The 18414-nt window shown below is 44.3% G+C and overlaps 1 long non-coding RNA gene across 1 annotated transcript in view; it reads right to left on the bottom strand.

Moving 5' to 3' along the window:
• Positions 1–1764: 1764 nt before the first annotated feature.
• Positions 1765–18414, bottom strand: part of LOC143214119 (uncharacterized) — a 71439-nt gene continuing 54789 nt past the window's right edge. The window contains exon 2 of the long non-coding RNA XR_013010101.1: positions 1765–1967. This is a non-coding gene — a long non-coding RNA (uncharacterized LOC143214119). The remainder of the gene's footprint in view (positions 1968–18414) is intronic.

Here is an 18414-nt window from a genome sequence, read left to right as displayed (position 1 = left end):
CATCTTAAAAAAATCCATTTTTCGTAAATCCATTCCAATATGTCCACCATGGAGATAGAAGAAAGGTCAAAGAGTCACTGCACACGGTGTGCGAGTTGATGGGAAAACTCCAAGATGAATTGCTGCAGCTCTCAACTGACCGTGGAGGTCTGCAAAGTATATGTATAACACATCATTGCTATTGAGGCATAGAAAGATGTCCGAGTCATTCTTGGTGGCACCGACAGTAAAGTAATAAAGAACCATTCTTGACACTAGTGCGCTGGTAAAGAACGACTTCATTCCATTCAAACCGATGCACAGTGGGCCCAAACGCCAATCTAGCTGATAAAGTCGTATTTTCAATCATATACTATTACTTACTTTTTTATTTGTTTCCATTCTTAAATCCCTGTAGATGTTTAAATTATATTCTGTTTTGCTCTGAAGACTTTTGATATAGGGTAATATTTACGCAAAAGTCTATAGTCGCTGCGGCCTTTAAGAGTCCCCCAGAACGGTCAGTGCTTTTGCTACTGGTAAACGTTAATATTAAATGCGAATATTTTGCCTTTCATGGGTTTTGTAGAAGAAAGTACGTACTTTCATTCTGTAATTACAGAATTTGCAAAAGTTAATGAATTTTCCAAATACCCGTGTTCAAAGGTAGACAATTTTTTACTTCATGCATTTCAGTTTTTCGAATGTAAGTAACCAAATTTACGCGTATTCGTCGAATTTCCTGTTTGATTTCGTAATGTAGACTCTGTTTTTTAATTCTTGTAAAAATCAGCTGCCAGAATTTGCCAGAAATTGTTTAATGTAACTTTAAAGTTTGGAACAGTTTGCGATCACTCATAAAGAGGGTTTAAGATTTTTGTGGTTCATAGTACTGACTGAGAGGAGTAAAAAATGTTTAATCAATGTAGGTCATAAAATTAATACTTCTAGTGTAAAACGGAATTTTATGTTTTCTTGTGACAGCACATAAACGAATAGGATGGCTGTATAAGATTTAAAAGACTGATACCTTATAGTACTTACTTAATTGTATTTGATATAAAGAATGTTTTGTGAAAGATTTTTTTTAATATTATAAAAATTGACAGGATTAGAGTAAAAATTGCACGAGTAAATATGACAAGCATTGATAACTGTGTGTCCACGCGGCGATAGATGAACACTCAGTAATCGATGAAAACTCTGAACAGGATTCTGGTTATTATAAATGTTTTTAGAATCCAAGACTTTCGGTTTTCTGTGCAAGTCAAGTAACTGGTAATTACCTGTCTATCATAAAATAAGGACCGCGACCGGGCGCGACCTCGGCTGCGGCCGGGAAGTCTCAATCATGGTTGGGAGAAATAGTCCTCGGTCGTAAGGTTTTTCCCGTAACAAACACGAATTTTTGGAAAAAATGGCTATATTTCCCTGTCCAGAGATCGTCAGTATCTCTCCTATAGTGTAGGTGTCTATTCAGTGCATGGATGTGTGTACAAAACTAATCAAGTGTGTATGTTTGTAAATATATGTGAGGTTTTTATTTTAGTGTCCGTTTCAGTTCATTTTGTGACTAAAAACGCTAGTAACTTTAATTTCCGCAGAAATGCTCTTTCTCTCTAAAATTACATTAATGTAAATGACTATAAAAAGTTTAAAAAATTTTGTTGTGTTCCAAATTACCATACATTTAAAGATTGAAGTCTCCCGGTTACAGCGACTCCATACAAGTTGCAATAAGAAGCTGCGTTTGATCACTATGATTTTTTATCAGCTAGATTGGCATTTGGGCCCACTGTGCGATGAGGGTTTCGGGGGTTTTACCTCTTCATTAAAAAGGTATCGATGGCCAAGAGTGGTTACTAATATTGTTCTCGAGGTATAAATAGGGTCATTTAGTCGTATACAGTCTGCTGGTAAAAATACCAACTCGAGACCAGCGGTATAGACAACGGCTCATAATAGCGGTCCGCTCGACTCGTCTCTACCTGAAACGGGGGGTACGTATTTTATTTATCGACATAAGTCCCCAACACGGGTCTGCCGAGGGTCATTTATACGCCAGGGATACTATTCTTTGAGTTTTTCCGAACGCCGAGAAGTGTAAACATATTTTTATGGAACTTTCACCAACATATCGTGGCATTTTTCTTGAGATTTACATAATGGTAGCACTTTGAATATTGAATATCGATTTTCTTGGCTTGTTTCATGTTTAGCGAGCTAAAAAAAATAAGACATTTTTTCCTATAACTCTGATTCAGCGACTATATCGGCACATCCACTGAAGGTGTACGTCTTTGAAGTCAATCGGTCGACTAGACTCTAGTCACTAGAGTTTGAGATATCATGTCAGCCATGTAAAAAAACTTTGTTTCGAGAAAAATGCGTGTTCAAAGTTTCTCATACCCGTTATATGAGAATGGCATACTTACGACTAGTCTGCTAACCCAGGTCCATACAATGGTCCTTCCTCGTGTTCAAAAAGTCCTGTTTACTTTCAGAAAATGCAAAAAATAAAAAATCAATTTTTTTAGTGGTGTAGACTAGAATACCCACTTAATAATAACTGTAGCTAAAAATATTAAAAAATCGGAGATAGTGTTGATGACAATACCTCATTATTAAATTAAGGGGGCCGTCTCCTAGCAGATGACGGTCGCGCGTGAACACTCACACACCGCTAGAGTACACTCACACACCGCTAGACCACGTATACGTACGCGAGAATTGCTAGGATCAGGGAAATGCGTTCTGATTTCTCGACAATGCAAAGACGGGGGTTTTTATTAGTCAAAATTGCTAGATAAAAGATCAATCTAGCGCGCTGTTTGCTTCAAAAGTCGTTCTTTTACGTTTCCGAGCAATAATTTTGCAATATTCGGCTGCATGTTGCCCGTTAGATGGCGCTGCAGTCACGCCGGCGTACTAGCCTCTCCGACGGGCAACATGCAGCCGAATATTGCAAAATCATTGCTCGGAAACGTAAAAGAACGACTTTTGAAGCAAACAGCGCACTAGATTGATCTTTTATCTAGCGATTTTGACTAATAAAAACCCTCGTCTTTGCATTATCGAGAAATCAGAACGCATTTCCCTGATCCTAGCAATTCTCGCGTACGTATACGTGGTCTAGCGGTGTGTGAGTGTACTCTAGCGGTGTGTGAGTGTTCACGCGCGACCGTCATCTGCTAGGAGACGGCCCCCTTAATAATATTCAAGATGGTGGCATTTACGCCTCGATATGAAATCTGTATTTCTTCGAATTCTTCCGGGTTTTTTATTTTTTACAACTAGAGTTTGCAACTACAAGATTGGGAAAAATTAAAATACACCTCTATCATTATAATTAATGTTATATTTAATTTATATTAATTAGAGATTTGTATATTAGATCTATATCTTACAAGGGAACATATTCAGATGCGAAATTCGGATTTTGATAAAACTTTGGGAGTTTATAGTTCTTTGAAAAATATTTGATACGTATTTTTTTTTATCGGCAACCATCCACTTTGAAGGGGTGAAAACAGCCCTCAAAGTTGGGGGTCAAAACCATACTTTTTGAGATATCTCGGAAACCAGAGGTTGAAAAAATTTGAATTTTTTTAAAATTGTGTGTTTTTCAATGGACAATGTAGTCGCGCAAGAAAATTTTAACAAAAGTTTTTTGTTTAAACAATATATTAAAAATTTGATTTCTTTTTGTAGTTTCTCTTATTTATTGTTAGTTAATTTTAATGTAAACTTGGGTGCGTGATCTTTGATCCAAAATAGGAGATACATGTTTCAGGATTTTCTTTTTTTTTTGCCATTTAACAATAATTATGCATAATGGAATATAGTCTTGCACTTGGCGTGTGGGGGAATTCTGGCTTGTTTTATCGAAATATAAGCATTTAGTATAAACGTATATAGTATTTTAAACAATACCACTGGATTACATGTCGTTTATTGTTTTATCAGCAGCTAAAGAAGGTGGCGTAGGTACCAGCGTGACGCGGTGCTAATTACCGCGGCGGAGTAAGGGTACCGACTGGTATGTATAGCCAATTCGTCTGCGAATTTCTGCGGTCGTTGGGCTTTCGGTCAAAATATACCTGGAGCCTTTTCAAATACACTGTGGATCCTTCAAATAATTTACTTTTACTGATTGTTTATTTTTAGATTCGTTTTTACAAACATGAAGGTCAATCTGATGAACATTATAAACATTTTGATGGAAACATATCACAGCAATAATAACAAGGAAACACCCAACAACCGGAGAAATTTGCAGGAGAATTGGCTATACATACCAGTCGATACCCTTACTCCGCCGCGGTAATTAGCACCGCGTCACGCTGGTACCTGCGCCACCTTCTTTAGCTGCTGATAAAACAATAAACGACATGTAATCCTGTGGTATTGTTTAAAATACTATATACGTTTATACTAAATGCTTATATTTCGATAAAACAAGCCAGAATTCCCCCACACGCCAGGTGCACGACTATATTCCATTATGCATAATTATTGTTAAATGGCAAAAAAAAAGAAAATCCTGAAACATGTTGTTACGTCCCGGAGTCTGACTTTTGCGAAAACTATCGTTCCGCGACCCATTCCCCTTACTGGACGCTCTCAAATGCGATACAACCTTTTGTCCACGCGGCACGTTACGTCCGACGTCTGACTGGGAACCACGACTTTCGCGAACATGCGTATTCTACTTAACGCTTACAGTAGATTCGCCCCAAAGCGGCGGACGAGAACAGAGATAACTGAGACGGCGCGAATCTTCGCAGGGAAATATCTAGCAACTTATCGGACAGTTGAGTATAGCGATCGGTGAAGACAGGCAGGCTTCCTTTATGCGAACTGCTTCCGTTGCTCGCTGACGGCTGCAGTCGAATCAGGCTGGATCGTCGTAGGAAGGACGATGATCCTCACTCGTCCTGGGAAGATCACGTCGTCGGTGATCCTCGGTTGGCGGGAGATACCCCGCTGTTGTCCTCCGTCCCGCGTTCGTTGACGCGCATGAGCTTTCGTAATTGATAGCGACGAACGCGAATTGAATAGGAAAGCGCGAGGATGTAGGGAGAAGAACTAAGCGAGACTCACTTATTAAATTAATAACTGGGAATATATTTGTAACGTATGAAATGAAATTATAATGAACTAGAAGCGCGTGATATAGCAGGACCGCTCAAAGGCGGATGAGAGCGAGGACTCGTCGGAGTCTGGACCGGGACATCCAGGAGGCGACGAGCCTCGCTGGAGTCTTGAACGAACGTGACAGACTGGCTGTCCGAATTGAACTGACTAACTCTTTTTAGGATCGTGAGGTCGAATACATAGGTGTCTTATTTTCTACCGGATGTCTCGTTAGACATAACGCTATGGATGTTATGAGAAGCGCGCGATTAATGATTACGGTGAATGCTACGTGATACTGCTACGGGGAATACATTAAGATATGATTATTATACAAGGGTTAAGATAAGAATGGGTATATGGTATGAGGTGAGAATCGGATCTGATGAACGGAGCGAAGTATGACTACTTATAACTAATCAATATTCTTAATAATTACGGTTACAATATCCTACTCTTATTGGCTATGCTTATAACCTATGGCAACACGTCGGCAGACGTGACAATGTATCCCCAATTTTGGATCAAAGATCACGCACCCAAGTTTACATTAAAATTAACTAACAATAAATAAGAGAAACTACAAAAAGAAATCAAATTTTTAATATATTGTTTAAACAAAAAACTTTTGTTAAAATTTTCTTGCGCGACTACATTGCCCATTGAAAAACACACAATTTAAAAAAAAATTCAAATTTTTTCGACCTCTGGTTTCCGAGATATCTCAAAAAGTATGGTTTTGACCCCCAACTTTGAGGGCTGTTTTCACCCCTTCAAAGTGGATGGTTGCCGATAAAAAAAAAATACGTGTCAAATATTTTTCAAAGAACTATAAACTCCCAAAGTTTTATCAAAATCCGAATTTCGCATCTGAATATGTTCCCTTGTTAGTTACATATCTCTTCTCTATCTCTATCTCTATCTCTATCTCTATCTCTATCTCTATCTCTATCTCTATCTCTATCTCTATCTCTATCTCTATCTCTATTATTATATATAATAAAATCGTGTCTGTCTGTATGTTTGTAACGGCAACACTTGAGAACGGCTCAACGTAGAAAGCTGGGGTTTGGACCGTTAAACGCGGCGTTTCTTCGGGAAGGTTTAGGAACAAACCGCATTCAAAAAAGTCTATTGGTTCAAAAGTTGTGACGTCATTAGTGAAAAAAGTCAACTTTTTCGCTCTCTTTTCGGCACATTTCTGCTTATAACTTTTGATCGAATGGACTTTTTCGAATGCTCTTTGCTCTTAAACCTTCCAGAGAGAGAGAGAGGGAGAGCGAGAGGGAGAGAGAGAGAGAGAGAGAGAGAGAGATATTTTTTACAGAGATCTTTAGAGAGATCTTTATTACATCTTTTTTCCTTTTTTATCCTTTTTTATCTTTAATCGTTTGCACTATGCCATCTCGCAAGCGACCGAATCTTGGAAGGAGGTCGCACAATGCCGCTAAAGTCAGGTGTGTTCGAGAAAACGAGACCGATCTCCAACGTCAACAACGCCGGAGAGATACGAGAGAAATACAATCTACTCTCAGGTTCCGAGAATCAGAAACTCAACGTAACGAACGCTTAGCTTCTAATAGAGCTCGACTTTCAAGATCGCGAGCTACTGAATCGGAGGCTGAGCGTGAGCTACGTTTCACCTCTGATAGAGCGCGGCATTCGGCTTCACGGAGTAGAGAAAGTTCTACACAAAGGGAAGTTCGTCTGGAGTTAGACCGCCTCAGACCAGAGATGGGCAGTATTCAAATAAAAAATTATTCAATAAATTTTTGAATAAAAGATAAATAACTATTATTCTTTATTCGAGGGCTTGAATAAAAAAGTAACTATTATTCAAAAATTATTAGAATAATTTTTTATTCACCGAGAATTTATTCAAGCTTAGAATAAAATTTTTATTCTTTATTCTTATTCTTTATTCTTATTCTTTTTTCTCGAAAATGAATAAATCCATGAATACTTTCGGCCAGCTCGAGGCTACAATGAACACGACCGACGCCCGAGGGTCGAGCCCTGAGGCCTGAGCCCAGAACACAATAGTAGTGCAATAAACACGGCCCGACAATCCCCCGGCGAGCCAGGTAGCTCGGCATGAAACCGCTAAGGAGCGAATGGTGAACTTATTTATTTTCCGTGCTACCCTCACGAAAGTCACACAAGCCAATTCGTGGCGTTCTGCCGATTAAGAAAAGCCTAAACTCGACGGAATTAGGACCGTTTCTAGTGGTTTTATTAATTAAAGTATGCTCGAAATTTTTATTCTAATAACTTTCTGGCCATCACCGCGCTAGCGCGACGAAGCGACGGGGACTTGGGACGCCTTGGCCAAGTGGTGCAATAAACACGGCCCGACAATCCCGGTGACAATCACAGTGATGGGCAGAAAGTTATTAGAATAAAATTTTCGAGCATACTTTAATTAATAAAACCACTAGAAACGGTCCTAATTCCGTCGAGTTTAGGCTTTTCTTAATCGGCAGAACGCCACGAATTGGCTCGTGTGACTTTCGTGAGGGTAGCACGGAAAATAAATAAGTTCACCATTCGCTCCTTAGCGGTTTCATGCCGAGCTACCTGGCTCGCCGGGGGATTGTCGGGCCGTGTTTATTGCACCACTTGGCCAAGGCGTCCCAAGTCCCCATCGCTTCGTCGCGCTAGCGCGGTGATGGCCAGAAAATTATTAGAATAAAAATTTCGAGCATACTTTAATTAATAAAACCACTAGAAATGGTCCTAATTCCGTTGAGTTTAGGCTTTTCTTAATCGGCAGAACGCCACGAATTGGCTCGTGTGACTTTCGTGAGGGTAGCACGGAAAATAAATAAGTTCACCATTCGCTCCTTAGCGGTTTCATGCCGAGCTACCTGGCTCGCCGGGGGATTGTCGGGCCGTGTTTATTGCACCACTTGGCCAAGGCGTCCCAAGTCCCCATCGCTTCGTCGCGCTAGCGCGGTGATGGCCAGAAAATTATTAGAATAAAAATTTCGAGCATACTTTAATTAATAAAACCACTAGAAATGGTCCTAATTCCGTTGAGTTTAGGCTTTTCTTAATCGGCAGAACGCCACGAATTGGCTCGTGTGACTTTCGTGAGGGTAGCACGGAAAATAAATAAGTTCACCATTCGCTCCTTAGCGGTTTCATGCCGAGCTACCTGGCTCGCCGGGGGATTGTCGGGCCGTGTTTATTGCACCACTTGGCCAAGGCGTCCCAAGTCCCCATCGCTTCGTCGCGCTAGCGCGGTGATGGCCAGAAAATTATTAGAATAAAAATTTCGAGCATACTTTAATTAATAAAACCACTAGAAATGGTCCTAATTCCGTTGAGTTTAGGCTTTCCTTAATCGGCAGAACGCCACGAATTGGCTCGTGTGACTTTCATGAGGGTAGCACGGAAAATAAATAAGTTCACCATTCGCTCCTTAGCGGTTTCATGCCGAGCTTCCTGGCTCGCCGGGGGATTGTCGGGCCGTGTTTATTGCACCACTTGGCCAAGGCGTCCCAAGTCCCCATCGCTTCGTCGCGCTAGCGCGGTGATGGCCAGAAAATTATTAGAATAAAAATTTCGAGCATACTTTAATTAATAAAACCACTAGAAATGGTCCTAATTCCGTTGAGTTTAGGCTTTTCTTAATCGGCAGAACGCCACGAAGTGGCTCGTGTGACTTTCGTGAGGGTAGCACGGAAAATAAATAAGTTCACCATTCGCTCCTTAGCGGTTTCATGCCGAGCTACCTGGCTCGCCGGGGGATTGTCGGGCCGTGTTTATTGCACCACTTGGCCAAGGCGTCCCAAGTCCCCGTCGCTTCGTCGCGCTAGCGCGGTGATGGCCAGAAAATTATTAGAATAAAAATTTCGAGCATACTTTAATTAATAAAACCACTAGAAATGGTCCTAATTCCGTTGAGTTTAGGCTTTCCTTAATCGGCAGAACGCCACGAATTGGCTCGTGTGACTTTCATGAGGGTAGCACGGAAAATAAATAAGTTCACCATTCGCTCCTTAGCGGTTTCATGCCGAGCTACCTGGCTCGCCGGGGGATTGTCGGGCCGTGTTTATTGCACCACTTGGCCAAGGCGTCCCAAGTCCCCATCGCTTCGTCGCGCTAGCGCGGTGATGGCCAGAAAATTATTAGAATAAAAATTTCGAGCATACTTTAATTAATAAAACCACTAGAAATGGTCCTAATTCCGTTGAGTTTAGGCTTTTCTTAATCGGCAGAACGCCACGAATTGGCTCGTGTGACTTTCGTGAGGGTAGCACGGAAAATAAATAAGTTCACCATTCGCTCCTTAGCGGTTTCATGCCGAGCTACCTGGCTCGCCGGGGGATTGTCGGGCCGTGTTTATTGCACCACTTGGCCAAGGCGTCCCAAGTCCCCATCGCTTCGTCGCGCTAGCGCGGTGATGGCCAGAAAATTATTAGAATAAAAATTTCGAGCATACTTTAATTAATAAAACCACTAGAAATGGTCCTAATTCCGTTGAGTTTAGGCTTTCCTTAATCGGCAGAACGCCACGAATTGGCTCGTGTGACTTTCATGAGGGTAGCACGGAAAATAAATAAGTTCACCATTCGCTCCTTAGCGGTTTCATGCCGAGCTACCTGGCTCGCCGGGGGATTGTCGGGCCGTGTTTATTGCACCACTTGGCCAAGGCGTCCCAAGTCCCCATCGCTTCGTCGCGCTAGCGCGGTGATGGCCAGAAAATTATTAGAATAAAAATTTCGAGCATACTTTAATTAATAAAACCACTAGAAATGGTCCTAATTCCGTTGAGTTTAGGCTTTTCTTAATCGGCAGAACGCCACGAAGTGGCTCGTGTGACTTTCGTGAGGGTAGCACGGAAAATAAATAAGTTCACCATTCGCTCCTTAGCGGTTTCATGCCGAGCTACCTGGCTCGCCGGGGGATTGTCGGGCCGTGTTTATTGCACCACTTGGCCAAGGCGTCCCAAGTCCCCGTCGCTTCGTCGCGCTAGCGCGGTGATGGCCAGAAAATTATTAGAATAAAAATTTCGAGCATACTTTAATTAATAAAACCACTAGAAATGGTCCTAATTCCGTTGAGTTTAGGCTTTCCTTAATCGGCAGAACGCCACGAATTGGCTCGTGTGACTTTCATGAGGGTAGCACGGAAAATAAATAAGTTCACCATTCGCTCCTTAGCGGTTTCATGCCGAGCTACCTGGCTCGCCGGGGGATTGTCGGGCCGTGTTTATTGCACCACTTGGCCAAGGCGTCCCAAGTCCCCATCGCTTCGTCGCGCTAGCGCGGTGATGGCCAGAAAATTATTAGAATAAAAATTTCGAGCATACTTTAATTAATAAAACCACTAGAAATGGTCCTAATTCCGTTGAGTTTAGGCTTTTCTTAATCGGCAGAACGCCACGAATTGGCTCGTGTGACTTTCGTGAGGGTAGCACGGAAAATAAATAAGTTCACCATTCGCTCCTTAGCGGTTTCATGCCGAGCTACCTGGCTCGCCGGGGGATTGTCGGGCCGTGTTTATTGCACCACTTGGCCAAGGCGTCCCAAGTCCCCATCGCTTCGTCGCGCTAGCGCGGTGATGGCCAGAAAATTATTAGAATAAAAATTTCGAGCATACTTTAATTAATAAAACCACTAGAAATGGTCCTAATTCCGTTGAGTTTAGGCTTTTCTTAATCGGCAGAACGCCACGAATTGGCTCGTGTGACTTTCGTGAGGGTAGCACGGAAAATAAATAAGTTCACCATTCGCTCCTTAGCGGTTTCATGCCGAGCTACCTGGCTCGCCGGGGGATTGTCGGGCCGTGTTTATTGCACCACTTGGCCAAGGCGTCCCAAGTCCCCATCGCTTCGTCGCGCTAGCGCGGTGATGGCCAGAAAATTATTAGAATAAAAATTTCGAGCATACTTTAATTAATAAAACCACTAGAAATGGTCCTAATTCCGTTGAGTTTAGGCTTTCCTTAATCGGCAGAACGCCACGAATTGGCTCGTGTGACTTTCATGAGGGTAGCACGGAAAATAAATAAGTTCACCATTCGCTCCTTAGCGGTTTCATGCCGAGCTACCTGGCTCGCCGGGGGATTGTCGGGCCGTGTTTATTGCACCACTTGGCCAAGGCGTCCCAAGTCCCCATCGCTTCGTCGCGCTAGCGCGGTGATGGCCAGAAAATTATTAGAATAAAAATTTCGAGCATACTTTAATTAATAAAACCACTAGAAATGGTCCTAATTCCGTTGAGTTTAGGCTTTTCTTAATCGGCAGAACGCCACGAAGTGGCTCGTGTGACTTTCGTGAGGGTAGCACGGAAAATAAATAAGTTCACCATTCGCTCCTTAGCGGTTTCATGCCGAGCTACCTGGCTCGCCGGGGGATTGTCGGGCCGTGTTTATTGCACCACTTGGCCAAGGCGTCCCAAGTCCCCGTCGCTTCGTCGCGCTAGCGCGGTGATGGCCAGAAAATTATTACAATAAAAATTTCGAGCATACTTTAATTAATAAAACCACTAGAAATGGTCCTAATTCCGTTGAGTTTAGGCTTTCCTTAATCGGCAGAACGCCACGAATTGGCTCGTGTGACTTTCATGAGGGTAGCACGGAAAATAAATAAGTTCACCATTCGCTCCTTAGCGGTTTCATGCCGAGCTACCTGGCTCGCCGGGGGATTGTCGGGCCGTGTTTATTGCACCACTTGGCCAAGGCGTCCCAAGTCCCCATCGCTTCGTCGCGCTAGCGCGGTGATGGCCAGAAAATTATTAGAATAAAAATTTCGAGCATACTTTAATTAATAAAACCACTAGAAATGGTCCTAATTCCGTTGAGTTTAGGCTTTTCTTAATCGGCAGAACGCCACGAATTGGCTCGTGTGACTTTCGTGAGGGTAGCACGGAAAATAAATAAGTTCACCATTCGCTCCTTAGCGGTTTCATGCCGAGCTACCTGGCTCGCCGGGGGATTGTCGGGCCGTGTTTATTGCACCACTTGGCCAAGGCGTCCCAAGTCCCCATCGCTTCGTCGCGCTAGCGCGGTGATGGCCAGAAAATTATTAGAATAAAAATTTCGAGCATACTTTAATTAATAAAACCACTAGAAATGGTCCTAATTCCGTTGAGTTTAGGCTTTTCTTAATCGGCAGAACGCCACGAATTGGCTCGTGTGACTTTCGTGAGGGTAGCACGGAAAATAAATAAGTTCACCATTCGCTCCTTAGCGGTTTCATGCCGAGCTACCTGGCTCGCCGGGGGATTGTCGGGCCGTGTTTATTGCACCACTTGGCCAAGGCGTCCCAAGTCCCCATCGCTTCGTCGCGCTAGCGCGGTGATGGCCAGAAAATTATTAGAATAAAAATTTCGAGCATACTTTAATTAATAAAACCACTAGAAATGGTCCTAATTCCGTTGAGTTTAGGCTTTTCTTAATCGGCAGAACGCCACGAATTGGCTCGTGTGACTTTCGTGAGGGTAGCACGGAAAATAAATAAGTTCACCATTCGCTCCTTAGCGGTTTCATGCCGAGCTACCTGGCTCGCCGGGGGATTGTCGGGCCGTGTTTATTGCACCACTTGGCCAAGGCGTCCCAAGTCCCCGTCGCTTCGTCGCGCTAGCGCGGTGATGGCCAGAAAATTATTACAATAAAAATTTCGAGCATACTTTAATTAATAAAACCACTAGAAATGGTCCTAATTCCGTTGAGTTTAGGCTTTTCTTAATCGGCAGAACGCCACGAATTGGCTCGTGTGACTTTCGTGAGGGTAGCACGGAAAATAAATAAGTTCACCATTCGCTCCTTAGCGGTTTCATGCCGAGCTACCTGGCTCGCCGGGGGATTGTCGGGCCGTGTTTATTGCACCACTTGGCCAAGGCGTCCCAAGTCCCCATCGCTTCGTCGCGCTAGCGCGGTGATGGCCAGAAAATTATTAGAATAAAAATTTCGAGCATACTTTAATTAATAAAACCACTAGAAATGGTCCTAATTCCGTTGAGTTTAGGCTTTCCTTAATCGGCAGAACGCCACGAATTGGCTCGTGTGACTTTCATGAGGGTAGCACGGAAAATAAATAAGTTCACCATTCGCTCCTTAGCGGTTTCATGCCGAGCTACCTGGCTCGCCGGGGGATTGTCGGGCCGTGTTTATTGCACCACTTGGCCAAGGCGTCCCAAGTCCCCATCGCTTCGTCGCGCTAGCGCGGTGATGGCCAGAAAATTATTAGAATAAAAATTTCGAGCATACTTTAATTAATAAAACCACTAGAAATGGTCCTAATTCCGTTGAGTTTAGGCTTTTCTTAATCGGCAGAACGCCACGAATTGGCTCGTGTGACTTTCGTGAGGGTAGCACGGAAAATAAATAAGTTCACCATTCGCTCCTTAGCGGTTTCATGCCGAGCTACCTGGCTCGCCGGGGGATTGTCGGGCCGTGTTTATTGCACCACTTGGCCAAGGCGTCCCAAGTCCCCGTCGCTTCGTCGCGCTAGCGCGGTGATGGCCAGAAAATTATTACAATAAAAATTTCGAGCATACTTTAATTAATAAAACCACTAGAAATGGTCCTAATTCCGTTGAGTTTAGGCTTTTCTTAATCGGCAGAACGCCACGAATTGGCTCGTGTGACTTTCGTGAGGGTAGCACGGAAAATAAATAAGTTCACCATTCGCTCCTTAGCGGTTTCATGCCGAGCTACCTGGCTCGCCGGGGGATTGTCGGGCCGTGTTTATTGCACCACTTGGCCAAGGCGTCCCAAGTCCCCATCGCTTCGTCGCGCTAGCGCGGTGATGGCCAGAAAATTATTAGAATAAAAATTTCGAGCATACTTTAATTAATAAAACCACTAGAAATGGTCCTAATTCCGTTGAGTTTAGGCTTTTCTTAATCGGCAGAACGCCACGAAGTGGCTCGTGTGACTTTCGTGAGGGTAGCACGGAAAATAAATAAGTTCACCATTCGCTCCTTAGCGGTTTCATGCCGAGCTACCTGGCTCGCCGGGGGATTGTCGGGCCGTGTTTATTGCACCACTTGGCCAAGGCGTCCCAAGTCCCCGTCGCTTCGTCGCGCTAGCGCGGTGATGGCCAGAAAATTATTACAATAAAAATTTCGAGCATACTTTAATTAATAAAACCACTAGAAATGGTCCTAATTCCGTTGAGTTTAGGCTTTCCTTAATCGGCAGAACGCCACGAATTGGCTCGTGTGACTTTCATGAGGGTAGCACGGAAAATAAATAAGTTCACCATTCGCTCCTTAGCGGTTTCATGCCGAGCTACCTGGCTCGCCGGGGGATTGTCGGGCCGTGTTTATTGCACCACATGGCCAAGGCGTCCCAAGTCCCCATCGCTTCGTCGCGCTAGCGCGGTGATGGCCAGAAAATTATTAGAATAAAAATTTCGAGCATACTTTAATTAATAAAACCACTAGAAATGGTCCTAATTCCGTTGAGTTTAGGCTTTTCTTAATCGGCAGAACGCCACGAATTGGCTCGTGTGACTTTCGTGAGGGTAGCACGGAAAATAAATAAGTTCACCATTCGCTCCTTAGCGGTTTCATGCCGAGCTACCTGGCTCGCCGGGGGATTGTCGGGCCGTGTTTATTGCACCACTTGGCCAAGGCGTCCCAAGTCCCCATCGCTTCGTCGCGCTAGCGCGGTGATGGCCAGAAAATTATTAGAATAAAAATTTCGAGCATACTTTAATTAATAAAACCACTAGAAATGGTCCTAATTCCGTTGAGTTTAGGCTTTTCTTAATCGGCAGAACGCCACGAATTGGCTCGTGTGACTTTCGTGAGGGTAGCACGGAAAATAAATAAGTTCACCATTCGCTCCTTAGCGGTTTCATGCCGAGCTACCTGGCTCGCCGGGGGATTGTCGGGCCGTGTTTATTGCACCACTTGGCCAAGGCGTCCCAAGTCCCCATCGCTTCGTCGCGCTAGCGCGGTGATGGCCAGAAAATTATTAGAATAAAAATTTCGAGCATACTTTAATTAATAAAACCACTAGAAATGGTCCTAATTCCGTTGAGTTTAGGCTTTTCTTAATCGGCAGAACGCCACGAATTGGCTCGTGTGACTTTCGTGAGGGTAGCACGGAAAATAAATAAGTTCACCATTCGCTCCTTAGCGGTTTCATGCCGAGCTACCTGGCTCGCCGGGGGATTGTCGGGCCGTGTTTATTGCACCACTTGGCCAAGGCGTCCCAAGTCCCCATCGCTTCGTCGCGCTAGCGCGGTGATGGCCAGAAAATTATTAGAATAAAAATTTCGAGCATACTTTAATTAATAAAACCACTAGAAATGGTCCTAATTCCGTTGAGTTTAGGCTTTCCTTAATCGGCAGAACGCCACGAATTGGCTCGTGTGACTTTCATGAGGGTAGCACGGAAAATAAATAAGTTCACCATTCGCTCCTTAGCGGTTTCATGCCGAGCTACCTGGCTCGCCGGGGGATTGTCGGGCCGTGTTTATTGCACCACTTGGCCAAGGCGTCCCAAGTCCCCATCGCTTCGTCGCGCTAGCGCGGTGATGGCCAGAAAATTATTAGAATAAAAATTTCGAGCATACTTTAATTAATAAAACCACTAGAAATGGTCCTAATTCCGTTGAGTTTAGGCTTTTCTTAATCGGCAGAACGCCACGAAGTGGCTCGTGTGACTTTCGTGAGGGTAGCACGGAAAATAAATAAGTTCACCATTCGCTCCTTAGCGGTTTCATGCCGAGCTACCTGGCTCGCCGGGGGATTGTCGGGCCGTGTTTATTGCACCACTTGGCCAAGGCGTCCCAAGTCCCCATCGCTTCGTCGCGCTAGCGCGGTGATGGCCAGAAAATTATTAGAATAAAAATTTCGAGCATACTTTAATTAATAAAACCACTAGAAATGGTCCTAATTCCGTTGAGTTTAGGCTTTTCTTAATCGGCAGAACGCCACGAATTGGCTCGTGTGACTTTCGTGTGGGTAGCACGGAAAATAAATAAGTTCACCATTCGCTCCTTAGCGGTTTCATGCCGAGCTACCTGGCTCGCCGGGGGATTGTCGGGCCGTGTTTATTGCACCACTTGGCCAAGGCGTCCCAAGTCCCCGTCGCTTCGTCGCGCTAGCGCGGTGATGGCCAGAAAATTATTACAATAAAAATTTCGAGCATACTTTAATTAATAAAACCACTAGAAATGGTCCTAATTCCGTTGAGTTTAGGCTTTTCTTAATCGGCAGAACGCCACGAATTGGCTCGTGTGACTTTCGTGAGGGTAGCACGGAAAATAAATAAGTTCACCATTCGCTCCTTAGCGGTTTCATGCCGAGCTACCTGGCTCGCCGGGGGATTGTCGGGCCGTGTTTATTGCACCACTTGGCCAAGGCGTCCCAAGTCCCCATCGCTTCGTCGCGCTAGCGCGGTGATGGCCAGAAAATTATTAGAATAAAAATTTCGAGCATACTTTAATTAATAAAACCACTAGAAATGGTCCTAATTCCGTTGAGTTTAGGCTTTCCTTAATCGGCAGAACGCCACGAATTGGCTCGTGTGACTTTCATGAGGGTAGCACGGAAAATAAATAAGTTCACCATTCGCTCCTTAGCGGTTTCATGCCGAGCTACCTGGCTCGCCGGGGGATTGTCGGGCCGTGTTTATTGCACCACTTGGCCAAGGCGTCCCAAGTCCCCATCGCTTCGTCGCGCTAGCGCGGTGATGGCCAGAAAATTATTAGAATAAAAATTTCGAGCATACTTTAATTAATAAAACCACTAGAAATGGTCCTAATTCCGTTGAGTTTAGGCTTTTCTTAATCGGCAGAACGCCACGAAGTGGCTCGTGTGACTTTCGTGAGGGTAGCACGGAAAATAAATAAGTTCACCATTCGCTCCTTAGCGGTTTCATGCCGAGCTACCTGGCTCGCCGGGGGATTGTCGGGCCGTGTTTATTGCACCACTTGGCCAAGGCGTCCCAAGTCCCCGTCGCTTCGTCGCGCTAGCGCGGTGATGGCCAGAAAATTATTACAATAAAAATTTCGAGCATACTTTAATTAATAAAACCACTAGAAATGGTCCTAATTCCGTTGAGTTTAGGCTTTCCTTAATCGGCAGAACGCCACGAATTGGCTCGTGTGACTTTCATGAGGGTAGCACGGAAAATAAATAAGTTCACCATTCGCTCCTTAGCGGTTTCATGCCGAGCTACCTGGCTCGCCGGGGGATTGTCGGGCCGTGTTTATTGCACCACTTGGCCAAGGCGTCCCAAGTCCCCATCGCTTCGTCGCGCTAGCGCGGTGATGGCCAGAAAATTATTAGAATAAAAATTTCGAGCATACTTTAATTAATAAAACCACTAGAAATGGTCCTAATTCCGTTGAGTTTAGGCTTTTCTTAATCGGCAGAACGCCACGAATTGGCTCGTGTGACTTTCGTGAGGGTAGCACGGAAAATAAATAAGTTCACCATTCGCTCCTTAGCGGTTTCATGCCGAGCTACCTGGCTCGCCGGGGGATTGTCGGGCCGTGTTTATTGCACCACTTGGCCAAGGCGTCCCAAGTCCCCATCGCTTCGTCGCGCTAGCGCGGTGATGGCCAGAAAATTATTAGAATAAAAATTTCGAGCATACTTTAATTAATAAAACCACTAGAAATGGTCCTAATTCCGTTGAGTTTAGGCTTTTCTTAATCGGCAGAACGCCACGAATTGGCTCGTGTGACTTTCGTGAGGGTAGCACGGAAAATAAATAAGTTCACCATTCGCTCCTTAGCGGTTTCATGCCGAGCTACCTGGCTCGCCGGGGGATTGTCGGGCCGTGTTTATTGCACCACTTGGCCAAGGCGTCCCAAGTCCCCATCGCTTCGTCGCGCTAGCGCGGTGATGGCCAGAAAATTATTAGAATAAAAATTTCGAGCATACTTTAATTAATAAAACCACTAGAAATGGTCCTAATTCCGTTGAGTTTAGGCTTTTCTTAATCGGCAGAACGCCACGAATTGGCTCGTGTGACTTTCGTGTGGGTAGCACGGAAAATAAATAAGTTCACCATTCGCTCCTTAGCGGTTTCATGCCGAGCTACCTGGCTCGCCGGGGGATTGTCGGGCCGTGTTTATTGCACCACTTGGCCAAGGCGTCCCAAGTCCCCATCGCTTCGTCGCGCTAGCGCGGTGATGGCCAGAAAATTATTAGAATAAAAATTTCGAGCATACTTTAATTAATAAAACCACTAGAAATGGTCCTAATTCCGTTGAGTTTAGGCTTTCCTTAATCGGCAGAACGCCACGAATTGGCTCGTGTGACTTTCATGAGGGTAGCACGGAAAATAAATAAGTTCACCATTCGCTCCTTAGCGGTTTCATGC

Source organism: Lasioglossum baleicum, chromosome 12, assembly GCF_051020765.1.
Source record: "Lasioglossum baleicum chromosome 12, iyLasBale1, whole genome shotgun sequence".
NCBI classification, from domain to species: domain Eukaryota; kingdom Metazoa; phylum Arthropoda; class Insecta; order Hymenoptera; family Halictidae; genus Lasioglossum; species Lasioglossum baleicum.
This window is presented reverse-complemented; position numbering and strand designations above follow the sequence as displayed.